Genomic DNA, 13527 nt, shown 5'->3' with positions numbered 1-13527 from the left:
TCTTTGACCATGGATGGAGCAACTTCTTACTTGACATGACTCTGGAAACAAGGGAAAAGCAAACACGAACTATTGGGATTTTATCAAGATAAAAGGCTTCTCTGCACAGTGGAGGAAATAATCAATAAACCTAAAAGGCAGCCTATGGAATGCAAAAAGATATTTGCAAATGACATATCAGATAAAAGGCTAGTATTCAAAATCTATAGAGAACTTATCAAACTCAACATCTAAAAAAATAAACACTCCACTTAAGAAATGGACAGAAAACATAAACAGACACTTCACCAAAGATGACACACAAATTGCAAATGGACACATGAAAATGATCAATATCACTCATCATCAGGGAAATATAAATCAGGATCATCAGGGACTTCTGCTTCTGCCCTATGACTCCTCTCTGGAGCTACAGTTGGAGTTTTGAGCCATTACCACAGCTGTGCTGCTACTGCACCCTGGGCCCTGAGCTCAACCCACTCTTCCCCTTATCATCCCAGGACCCTCGCTTCTGTGTTTTCCTCTTTTATCCTCCCAGAGTCACTGAAGGGAGCCCCAAGACCAGATCCTCATTCCATGAGGTATCTCCACATACCCACACTGTAGACACCAGTAGCACTGAATCAGAAAACACCCTTGAGCCCCAGGACCCAGGTGCTATATGGTAGTTTTTGTGTACCTGATTCTAGAATCTTGGGTCAGGTATTCCTCAGAGTGCCAGCACACCAGAGCAGATGCTGCTGTGGATTCTCTGGGCTAGAACTTCCAACCACAGGCAAAAAAGGACAAGAAAATTGCAACCGCCTTCACCTGCATGGATCTTACTAAACTCATCCACCACTGCCACTCACAGAACCTCTGCAGTCTTGACCACAAAAGACCACCACAGCCTGGCCAATGTCAAGGTCAGCTGATGGAGCTGCACAGAGACTATGTCACTGTGATTTCCAAGGAACTAAAGAGCTGCATCCCACCCAGCTGTACCATCACAACCACCTTTCAATAAAAGTCTTTCCCCAGTGAAGCCAGTCTGAAAAGACTAGAAGAGGTGACTGTATGCTCAAATGTACAGACATCAATACAAAGCCATCAGAAACACGAAAAACCAAAGAACATGACACCACCAAAGGAACACAATAAGTGTCCAGTAACTGACCCCAAAGAAATGAATATCTGTGGGTTATCCTTGAAAGGGAAACTCACTGGGATGGCCTTCCATGTCCCTACCCACAATGTGTCAGTTGTGGATCTGACCTGCATCTGGAAAAAGCTGCCAAATATGATGACATCAAGAAGGTGGTGAAGCAGGCATCAGAGGGCCCCCTCAAGGACATCCTGGGCTACACAAATGACCAGGTTGCTTCCTGCAACTTTAACAATGACATGCATTCTTCCACCTTTGATGCTGGGCCAAGGGCACCCTGTCCTACACTGAGGACCAGGTTGTTTCTTACAACTTTAACAGTGACACCCATTCTTCTATCTTTGATGCTGGGGCTGGCATTGCCCCCAATGACCCTTCGTCAAGCTCATTTCCTGTTACAACAATAAATTTTGGCCACAGCAACTAGGTAGTGAGTGTTATTGTCCACATGGCCTCCAAGGAGCAAGAGGCCCCTGGACCACTAGCCCCAGTGGAAGCACAAAAGGAAGAAAGAGGTCCTTAGCTACTGGGGAGTCCTTGCCCCAACTCATCCCCCAGCACACTGAGAATCTCCCAACCTTGAAACAATTTCCATCCCCAATCCCTTAAAGAAGGAGAAGACCTTAGGGAGCCCTCCTTTCTTATGTACCATCAATAAAGTACACTGTACCCAGCCCCTTAAAAAAGATATACTCAACTGAAAAATGGCTGTTAAAAGACTTGCACACTTGGACTCATTCATCCCAGAACCCAGCACAGAACTAGCCAATTGAGAGGCATCCAGACTTTATATGAAGGAGGCTCATTTGCTTATTCTTAAAGCATCAGCCTAAGGGGAGACATCTAATTTAACATATATCTAGAAACCTGCTGACATATTCTTCAGGGACAGAGGCTGGTAGGAGATATCGCTACTCTCCCTCTGCCTTGCTCCAGCTGGTGGGTGACATTTTTATATTCATCCTCTGTCATGCTCCAAAGTTCCAGTATCTCCCAGAGGGGAGATATTACATGTGTCTGTTGCCTCAGTTTTTGAGACTACTGACCTGGGGAAATCTCTTGATTATCTGGCTCTGGTGGCCAAGTGAGGAGGGTGATGCATTCTTTGATCCCACAAGATTATAACAATTAGGGAGAAAGTCTTAGAAGGGTGCTCCCCAAACAGCGGACTGAACATACCCTGAGTCTGTCTGTGAAAGAAGCTTATTTGTTTGTCCTGGAGACTCAGCCTGAGGGGCAGCATTCAGTTTGGGAATATATCTATGGAGATGTTTCAAGGAACATAGGTTGGTGGACACCATCACTGGGCTTTCCCACTGCCTAGCTCTAACTAGCCAATATCTCCCAGAAAGGAGCTTCTACACTAGCATGACAACTTTTTGCAACTGCCACCCAAAGGGCACCACCAGATTGTCTGCCTCTGATGGTCAGAAGGGCTAGTGTTCGCAGTCCCACAACACTGAATATATTTGCCTCTTTAGAAGCTTCTGCTTTGAGGGTCTGGCTTCCAAACAGATTGAATCTTGGTATTGACTGAGATCCAACCATTTAGGACACTGGCAAGTTTTGGCATATCCTAAGCTACTAGAAGCCACTGAAAATAAAACAAGTTGTGCTTGCTTTGGCAGCACATATACTAAACTTGGAACAATACAGAGAATATTAGCATGGCCTTTGAACAAGGATGAAAATAAAATAGTTGCTTAGATAATCACAAAAGTCTGAGAGTCAACCAAGAGATAAAGCAAGGTTGAAAAAAAAAGTGCATCTCCTACACAAGGCCACTCCTTCAAAACTAAGAGAGGTGGCTATTTTATTTAAGGCATAGAAATCAACACAGTTAAGCAAAATGAAGAAACAGGGGAATCTGTTCCAAACAAAAGAACAAAATAAAACTTCAGGGAAAAAAAATTCTTAATGGAAAGGACAGAAAAAATTTACCAGATGAAGAACTCAAAGTAGTAGTCATAAAGGTGCTTACCAAACTCAGGAGAAGAATGGATGAACACACAAGAAGAACTACAACAAAGAAAAAGAAAATACCAGATAGAAGTCACAAAGATGAAGAATGCAGAAACTGAACTAAAAAATACACTGTAGGGGTTCACCAGTAGGTGAAACAGAAGAAAGGATCACTTAGTTCAAAGGCATAGCAGCACAGTTTGCCAAATCAGATCATAGAAAAAGAAAAAGATTTTAAAAATTGAAAGTAGATCTACCATACAATTCAGCAATTCCACTGTGGGTATATACCTAGAGAAAATGAAAACAGGGTTTCTAAGACATATTTGCACTCTTATGTTTGTTGCAGAATTATTCATAATAGCTAAGATATAGAAACAACCTAAGTGCTCACTGATGAATGAATGAAGAAAATGTGGTATATATTCAATGGAATATTATTCAGCCATAAAAAATGATGTCTCTCCATGTATGACAAACATGGATATACTTTAAGGTATTATGTTAATTGAAATTTGTCAGACAGGGAAAGACAAATACCATATGATCTCACTTATATGTGGGATTTAAGAACAAAACAAACAAACAAACAAAATATCCAAGCTCATATTACAGAGAAAAGATTGGTGATTGCCAGAGAAAGTTGGTGAAATGAGTTATGGGGGTGTCAAAAGACACCAGTTTTTTTTTTTATAACTTCCAGTTATAAAAAATAAATAAATAACAAGGTTGTGATGTATGGTATGCTGACTATAGTTCATGATACAGTATTGCATATTTAAAAGTTAAGGAAGTAGAAATTTAAAAAATTTTTAATGTTTATTTATTTTGAGACAGCTCAAGTGATCAGGGGAGGGGCAGAAAGAAGGAGAGAGAGAATCCCAAGACAGCTCCACGCTCAGCACAGAGCCCAACACAGAGCACTGTCTTAGCAACTGTAAGATCATGACCTGAGCCAAAATCAAGAGTCAGATGCTTAACCAACTGAGCCACCCAGGTGCCCTTAAAGTTTAAAGTTTCCATCACAAGAAAAAAAAATGTTTGTAATTAGCTATGTTGACAGATGTTACTAGACTTATATGGTTATCATTTTCACAGTATATGCAGATATAGATCATTATGCTGTACACCTGAAACTAAGATAATGTTATATGTCAATTATACATCAATTTTTTAAAGGTAATAGTACAAACAAGTGTATACAAATAAATCAGATAACTTAGATAAATTGGACTAATTCCTAGAAAGTCACAAAGTACTTGAGGCATCTGGGTGGCTCAATTGGTGAAGCGTCTGACTTCGGCTCAGGTCATGATTTCACGGTTTGTAAATTCAAGCCCGTGTTGGGCTCTGTGCTGACATCTCAGAGCCTGGAGCCTGCTTCAGATTCTGTGTCTCCCTCTCTGTCTACCCCTCCCCCACTCACACTCTGTCTCTCCCTCACTCTCTCTCTCTCTCTAAAATAAATAAACATTAAAAAAAGAAAGTCACAAACTACCAAAACCAAATCAAGAAGAAATAGCAATATGAAATAACCAAATTCTATAATACTAAAAGTTTTCAGAAACATTCTCAGAATCTCTTCACCACTTACCAGGGGTGCACAGAGCTCTGATATGAAGGATATGTTCAGACCAAATGTTCAGAGTAGGGAAGGACCCAGTGCCTTTCACTGAAGTAGTCTTTCATTAAATTACTTGACACAATGCAACTGATCTCCCCAAACCAACCCCGCAAAGTCAGTCATATCCTTCAATTTCCCCATGTGATATAGTAAGAACTCCCATATTAAGGAGCCCCCAATAACTGAGATAATTAGGGGAGAAATTTATCCTTTGCTAGGGTAGTCCAGACTCTCCAGATGATCAAAAGATCTGTTGAATAAACAAGGGAATAGAAAGATGCTTCTTTTCAGTATCCAAATGTCAGAAAGGATTCCTAGACTTATATTTAAGTTTAGATATAGGAAATCTACTGGAAGAAAGAGATTACAGAATTTGCAAGTTTACTGGATGATGCCTCAGTAAGAGTGAGAAGGATGCAACAAACGATAAGAGACAAACTCCTGGAGAGCTAAAAGTGAGCTTTTCATGGTATCAATCTTCTCATAAACTTCTTAATATCGTGTATTTTTATTCAGTACCAGAAAAGAACAGATATGTGAATGGATAGTGTGACACAGTATTTGTCACTGATAACTTTGCATAGCAATGCAAAATCCTATTCTTATACCTGAGTTACTACATCGCTCTTGAGTCAGTAGCAATGTAAACCAATGTGGCTCAAATTATCAGCTGTTGCATTTAGAAAATTTTAAAATACAAAGCAAATTAGAGATGATTTATCAGATTTACCACTGGGTAAATAGTAATAGGTAAAGGGAGAGGAGAGTGCTGGTTAATTTAGCCCAGGCCCTGAAGGACTCACTATTTGGAAAATCTACTTGTACTCATACTGATGGCCAGCATCTACTCATATGAGGGCCTCCAGCAGGGGACCTTTTACTGCCCAGACCCTAAGCTGGCAGTCAGCATGGCTTCTATCTCTGTTTAAGTGTGAACTCTATAGGTCCAGCCCCCTGGTTAATGCATCCCTCTCCTTCCCTTCAAGTCCTGTCTCTCTATCGAGAGAGAGTTGAGATCACTGTTGAAACAGTGGCCCTATGTCTGTCTGGTCCAGAACTGGACACACTCTCACTATCCTACCAAGCAATTGCAGATACATTGTATTGACATGGGTTTCCTAAATACATTTGGAAAGTTTTACAATGCGGTTACTAATATGCTGGCTTCATAGGCCTAGAAGATGTCCTGTAAAATATAGTGACTAACTGGGACACCTGGGTGGCTCAGTTGGTTGAGCGTCCAACTTTGGCTCAGGTCATGATCTCATGGTTCATGGGTTCAAGCCCCACGCTGGGCTTTGTGCTGTCTGCACAGAGCCTGTAGCCTGCTGTCAAAAATGAATAAATGTTAAAAAACATTTAAAAATATATATATATAGTGACTGAAAATTGCCTTCACAGTTGGAAGTATTAATCTATACTCCTTTGATGTCTTTACTTATAGTTTGTTCTGATGTATTTCACATCTTGTGTGAAGCTTTTTGGAGGACTGATCAAAGGCTATGTTACTATATAAAATTTATATTGAAAACCTCAGAAAAACTGCTAACACATTTGATGGTTGTAGGAAGGGAGAAGGTGTCCAGACATAGGAAGTAATTATTAGACCAGGGTTCTGGTTGAAGAGGAAGGATGATGACATAAATCTTCGCATAAACCACACTTAAGTGAAACCATGATACATTGTTAAATACTTGTCTTTCCAGCTAACAAAGCAAAAAAAGAAGACAGCATCATTTGTATCTGGCAGACTAAACCACAAAGAAGGCATACCCAAACGTGTGGTGGCAGGCAGGGGTGGGGGGAGGGAAATTCCATTAACATCTCAGTTCAGTGAAATTGGTATATGAAACACTAATATATGGAACATTGTGTAGAATTTCTGAAGTTACTTGCCCGCCCTGTCCCCATTGGGCCTCTTCTCTGTCTTTCTTCCTCTTCCATATAACTACACAGTCCTCCTGGGATCATGGCCACAAAGTTTCCAATCTTAGTTGAGCGCCCAAGCCCTCATTTCAATCTCTTTCTTTCTTTCTTTCTTTCTTTCTTTCTTTCTTTCTTTCTTTCTTTCTTTCTTTCTTTCTTTCTTTCTTTCTTTCTTTCTTTCTTTCTTTCTTTCCTTCCTTCCTTCCTTCCTTCCTTCTTTCTTTCTTTCTTTCTTTCTTTCTTTCTTTCTTTCTTTCTTTCTTTCTTTCTTTCTTCCTTCCTTCCTTTCTTCCTTCCTTCCTTCCTTCTTCCTTTCTTCCTTTCTCCCTCCTTCCTTCCTTCCTTCCTTCCTTCCTTCCTTCCTTCCTTCCTTCCTTCCTTCCTTCCAATTTGAGAAAGAGCATGTGAGCAGGGATGAGAAACAGAGGGAGAAAGAAAGAGAGAAAGAATGAGAATCTTAAGCAGGCTCCATGCTCAGCACAGAGCCCGACGCAGGGCTCCATCTCACAACTCTGGGAACATGATCTGGGCCAGAATCAAGAGTTAGACGCTCAGCCAAATGAGTCACTCAGGCACCCCTCAATCCTTTTATATAATTTAGTCATTTCTATTCTCATTTCACTCCAATGTTTTCTTTTTTTACCCACTCACTTCATGTAACTAAAATAATTACCACTTTGTACCCCACAGACAAAGAGGAGAAACAGGAACACTCCCCAAATCCAGCAAGCCTTAAATTCAAAACTCATGAGCAATGGCACTCAAGCAAACAGAGACAGGAGAGCCCTATGGAAGTTCACACTGTTTTCCCTGCAAAAGAAAACTTTCAGAAGAAATGCCCAGTCTGCAGTTAAAGCACAGCAGCTCTTGTGTTAGAACTTCTGGGGTTGGGTGCAAGCCTTGACCCTTTGGCGGCATTTAGCAATGGTCTCAGCACAGGAACTTCTCTGGTTTTTTTGAAGCTGGAATGATTTTTAGACTCAAAGTGTTTTAACCTGTACGATTTCTAGCCTGACTGAATAAGATTTCAGAATCTCTAGCTGAGTATGAAATCTCCAAGAAGTGTCAAATATGAAAAACAGAGAGATGAGGAACAGCTCTTTTCTACCCATAATATGCCCATGGAGAAGAGCTATAAAAATGTAAGTCTCCACCTCAGGCTCATCCTGGTGAAACGCTGCCAGGAGGAGGCCATTGAAGTGTATGTGGCCAGGCGCCTAAGTAATTCCTTCTTTAGAAGAATTATGTGGTCTAGTGCCCATGAGGGGAAGTGTGGCATAAATGCCCTTCCAGGCCACAGGGTAGCACAACCTCTAGCACGTCACTCTCAAGTTAGACTGCCTGGGTTTTAATTCTGGCTCCACCCCTTACTAATGGTGCAGCCTTAGGTGAGTGTCCATGTCCTCCATACTACAATTTCCTAACAGGTAAAATGGGATGGAGAGAGAATAATATACCTACCTAATGGTATCATGAAGATTAAGCCAGTTAATATAGTGAAAGCACTTAGAAGAAGTGTGTCTGCCATATAGAAATCACTCAGTAATCATTAGGCATTATTATTATCATAATTTTTAATTATCATTATCATCACATCTGGAGGGTAACCTGGCAATCTGTCTTTATTTTCTCACTAGCCTGGTTTATCAGGATCCAATACATCTAGGGGAGAAATCTCAGTGTCATAAACCAAAAGAAACCTGTCTTTATATTATGTAGGGAAGGGGAGAGGAGAAGGAATAGGAGAGAATAGCCATTCATACTTTAGGTTCTGCCATTGTCCTACTCACCTCCAGAAAACTAACCAGCAATAAGACATCTACACAAATGGCTGGATCCATACCCTTCCTCCCTTCCTGATTTCCTTTTCATCATTTACATGTCACAGAAGGTGTTGGTTGACTTTGAAACTGCAAAAATCACATTCACACCTGATTGATTCAGGTCAAACCAATAGCTGATTCAGGGTTTATTGGCAGTTCAGTGAGCAAAGCATATCCTGAAACTCACTTGGGACTGAGCAGATATAAATAAATGATGTATCCTCTGCGTTTCTAGAAGTGTAAACACTTTAAGATGTTGATATTTGTAGTTGTCCTTTCTCTACAGACCTATGATCACAAGATCATCCTTGGTTCAAACGTAATGCTTAGTTGTGACTTAGATCAGAGGGGTAACACACATTCCTTCATCTGACTGTTCAGCCCTTCACTTCTCTTTGCATATGGAATCTTTTTCTCAATAGACAACCGGAGCACTCTGGAAGGCACACCCATATCCTACGTGCTATCACATTTCTTCATCCAAATCTTCAACCCCACACCCCAGTTCTCTCTCTCTAGCAAGGCTGTGGTGACAACCTTTGTGGAAGTTGGGTTTAAGTGAAACCAAAACAAGACATTGGGTATGTTCCTCTCAGCAAATTAAAACCATATGGGAGGCAGCATCATTGGTCTCTGGCAGACTAAGCCACAGAGAAGTACAAGATAAATATATTGAGGTATAGGAAAAGAAAAAAGTACCCATTAACAAGAACAAAAATGACAACCAAAAAAGCCCCAAATACTGTCTTATATGTAACAGGGGATATGAAGAATCATCAGAGAAAACATTACAAAACTTTTCTGATACCACCAAAGATAAAAAAGTGGAGCAGAATACAATGTTCCCAGATAGGAATATAATATGGATATAATTCAGTTTCAATCAAGATCTACATGATATTCTAAAAGCTAATAATGTATTTTCAAAAGTCAGTATGCAAAGTACTCATAAATAAATAAATGAATAAATAAATGTGTGCATACATATGTATATCTGACACTATATGATTAATTTTTAAAAATAATAAGCTTTTGTCTCCACTGTATTGCATCACTTACAAAAGTGTTTTTTCTTTTTAGTAATGTTTAGTTGTTCTTCCTATATGGAGATGATTTATTCCATCATCTCTGATGACACTATTAATAAATACCATTTGGCCTAAAGAACTAAATCCTGGAGACAGATTCAGGATACCAGGGGAAGAGAAAAACATATCCAGAGTTGCTTTGCAGCCCTGCCTTGCTCTGTTCAACTCCCACACCACCATTGCCTCGTGCCCAAAAAGAGAACATAAGCTAAACAAGAACTTACTGACAAAGAGCATTTGCAGAAGTTATGTTTAAGTGGAACAGCGATTTGACATTGAACATGTTCTCTCCAGCCAATAAGAATCAGACGTAGTGCAGCATCACTTGTCTCTGGAAAGTGAAGCTGTCAAGAAAACTCAAAGGAACAGAGCTAATGTGCACAGAAAAGTCTTTTCCACAATACCAACAAAATCTAAAAGGTGTGAAACAAAAATAGAACAATTTCAAATTTCACATGAAATTCTAAAATTAACATGAATCTAAAATTCGGTAGGAATGAAGAGTAGGCGAGACTAATGAAGAACACTTTTCTTTTACTGAACTTACTACTTGATTTATAATTACTCTCTTCTCAACCATGCTGTTTAATTTTCAAAAGTGTTTCCTTTTTAAGCATGCATTTCCTTTACTGATGGAGATAGTACTTTCTCTAGTTTTTCTGTGGCGTATGGAGATGGGATATTTTCTAAAGTCAGTAGATGGAAGAGGCTCACAGCAAGGATGAACATTCCCCATCAATAAAAACAAAGGCAGGTGGGCTTTCATGTCTGCATTTATCATCAAAATGATCTGGACACTGAGTAGTGAATTTCACCTTAGTTCTGATTGTAAATTTACAATCCCTTCAGTAACTAACAGCCTGCCAGCAATGTCAGTGGTGTATGCCAAGGTATTTGAGAAATACAAGGCTGGATAAAAGCCTTCTCAAAGTCTATGATTACTTCAGCACACTTGTCGCCTACACGTGGGATCCTGACAAACCTACTCTTCCCATACCAGAGGGTCGGGCTTTCATCTAAGAAAACTTGTCTAGTCATTTTCTTAAACTCCACTGCCAAGATTTTTTTTAAAGAACGAAGCTCTTCCAGGTTTATGACAGTTTGTATTCAGTTATCTGAAGGACCAAGAACTTCTCCTTTTAAGGGTGGACACTCAGGTCGGTTGAGTGTCCAACTTTGGCTCAGGTCATGATCTCACAGTTCATGAGTTCAAGCCCCATGTTAGCCTCTGTGCTGACAGCTCAGAGCCTGGAGCTCCCCCTTCTGTCCACACCACACCATTCTAGTGAGATTTCTTATTATTCATATTCACACTTTTGATGATAATAATACAATATTGTTGTCTATATTCACTATACTATACATTAGATCTTTTGGGCTTATTTACTACTTGTTGCAATTTTTCCCCTCAAACAATATTTGTCCTTTACCACCAACCTCCACTCCTATCCCCTGGTAACCACCCTTTTACTCTGCTTTTAAGAATTTGACTCTTTTAGATTCTACATGTAAGTGATATCATACGGTACTTACTTTCTCTAACTTATCTCACTTACCATAATATGCTCAAGGTCCATCCATGTTTTTGCAAATGGCAGGATATCTTTCTTTCTCATAGCTGTAATATTCTATTGTATGTGTATATATGTACACACACATACATCTTCTTTATCCATTTATCCATTGATGGACACTTATGTTGTTTCCATACCTTGGTTATTTTGAATAATGCTGCAATAGATAGGGAATGCATATATCTCTTTGATATTCTGTTTCAATTTCTTTGCGTATATACTCAGAATGGAATTACTGCATCAAATGATAGTTCTATTTTTAATTTTTTGAGGGACTTCCATATTGTTTTCACAGTGAGTGAACCAATTTACATTTCCACCAACAGTATATGATGGTTTCCTTCTTTCCACATCCTTGCCCACATTTATCTGTTATGTTCTTGATGACAGCCATTCTAACAGGTGTAAGGTGATATCTCACTGTGGTTTTGATTTGCATTTCACTGATGATTAGTGATGTTCAGCTTCTTTTCATGTACCTGTTAGACATTTGGATGTCTTCTTTAGAAAAATGTCTATTTAGTTCTTCTGCCCATTTTTGGATCAGATTGCTATTTTTGTTACTGAGTGATATAAATTCTTTATATGTTTTCATATTAACCCTTATTTAATATATGATTTACTGAATATTTTCCCACTCTGATATTGCCTTTTCATTTTGTTAATTGTTTCTTCTGCTGTGCAGAAGCTTTTAAGTTTGATGTAGTTCCATTTGTTGATTTTTGTTTTTGTTGTTTATACTTTAGGTGTCATATCCAAAAACATATTGCCAAGGCAAATGTCAAGGAGCTTCTTTCCTATGTTTTCTTCTAGGGCCTTCCATATATTTTTCTTCTATTTATTGCTGGTTAAATTCTCTTGTTAATGAGGGTCCATAAGGCAAGCTGAGGACCAAGCACAAGCTAGCACAGACTCTTCCCTAGGTGGATTATGTGTGATATTCCTTGGGCACTCCTGGCTGCCCAAGAACAAAGGAAAGGAAAGAAAACAAGTAGCTAACTGATAGAGATCACAGTCATGCAGGACATGAGTCTCCATCAGTTTACAAATATCTTAGTAAATTACAAAAAAAAAAAAAAGCAATTTTATCAATAGCCTAATCTCCAGAACGCTGTAGAGTCAGTTTTCTGGAGCCCCAACATCACCCCTCCATGGTGATATGGGGAACAAAGGCAAGAAGGAAATGAAGGTAGAAATAAATTTCCTGAAAGCGTGCAGTCCATTGACAAATACTTTTGCCTGACAGAATTAAAACATTTCTCCAGGAGCTCCCTACTGTCTTAATGTTAATGATTTGCTAGAGGGAAAAACAGCCTTAGTTTGACAATAGCTAGGCCTCCAGTACCTTGTGAGTCTTAACATATGAAAATCCTTTTAGAATTTCCCCCTTACCTTTACCTCCCCCAACACCCAAGTATATAATCTATCTCTCCTCCCAATCTAGGGGCAGCTCTTTCTGCCCACAGTCTCCTGTTCCTGTGCTTTAATAAAACTACCTTTTGGCACTGAAGACATCTCAAGAATGGCCATGCATTCTGAACTCCATCATCACTCCAAAACCCCCATCAATGAAGACCTTTTTACAAAGGAATTTCTTTTTACAAAGGAGTGCCAAAATTCTGTGGACTTCAATATCCCTACATCTCAAAGAAAAGAATGAATAAATGACTCGCAAGTGCACTGGCAGAAAGAAGAGGCTGAGTGGATTGTGGGTTCATCCCCTAGCACCTGTCCTCTCTCTTCAGAGCACACTCAAAGCCCCCTCAAGCTCTGCCACCGCTCAGGCGCAAGACTGTCCTTGACAGATCTTTTCCTTTAATGAGATCGTGTTTTGGGCCTGACTCAGGCTATCCATAAACAATGTTCTTGCCAGACCAACCCCTGTGATTCTTAAGATTGCAAGACACCTTCAGCAATAACCAACAGGAAACTTTCAAGGAGACAAGTTTTGTTACTTAACAAATCTTGGAAATTACACAGCACGCCTAGGGCCATGTACTGAGGTCACAAGGTGAGGGCGGGGAGGAGTTAGCCTGAGAGCAAGACTGGTGTTGCAGGATTTATTTACCTCAATACCCAGAGTTCCTTGTCTCATCGCTTGGGAGAATGAAGAGAAGCACACAAAATGAGCAGCAGGCAAAAGTTTATTAGATTATAAGAACGCTCTCTTTGCAGAGAGGGGCTGACAACAGGCAAGGGTCTTTGTTTTGTGATTCTGGTCAGCCCTCCTTTCCCTTCCCCCTCCCTTGTTTCTTTTCAGGTTCTGCCCTTACTGGTTAGGCAACTTACTGGCTGGGTAAATGCCAAGTTATTCTTTTTTAATTGGCTCTTTTCTATTGGATGAGGGGTGATCTAAGGCCATACCTTCCTTGTGAGTCATATGTTT

General features: G+C 39.8%; 1 non-coding gene across 1 annotated transcript; it reads left to right on the top strand.

Annotated features, from left to right (window-relative positions):
* Window positions 1–2756: 2756 nt before the first annotated feature.
* Window positions 2757–2868, top strand: LOC120238223. Its single transcript, XR_005530160.1, has one exon. It is a non-coding gene; the product is annotated as a U6 spliceosomal RNA (small nuclear RNA).
* Window positions 2869–13527: the final 10659 nt, after the last annotated feature.

This window comes from Hyaena hyaena, unplaced genomic scaffold (genome assembly GCF_003009895.1).
Source record: "Hyaena hyaena isolate Hyena2069 unplaced genomic scaffold, ASM300989v1 scaffold_202, whole genome shotgun sequence".
Lineage (NCBI taxonomy): Eukaryota > Metazoa > Chordata > Mammalia > Carnivora > Hyaenidae > Hyaena > Hyaena hyaena.
Note: the sequence above shows the minus strand (reverse complement) of the source record. Positions and strands in the feature narration are given on the sequence as shown.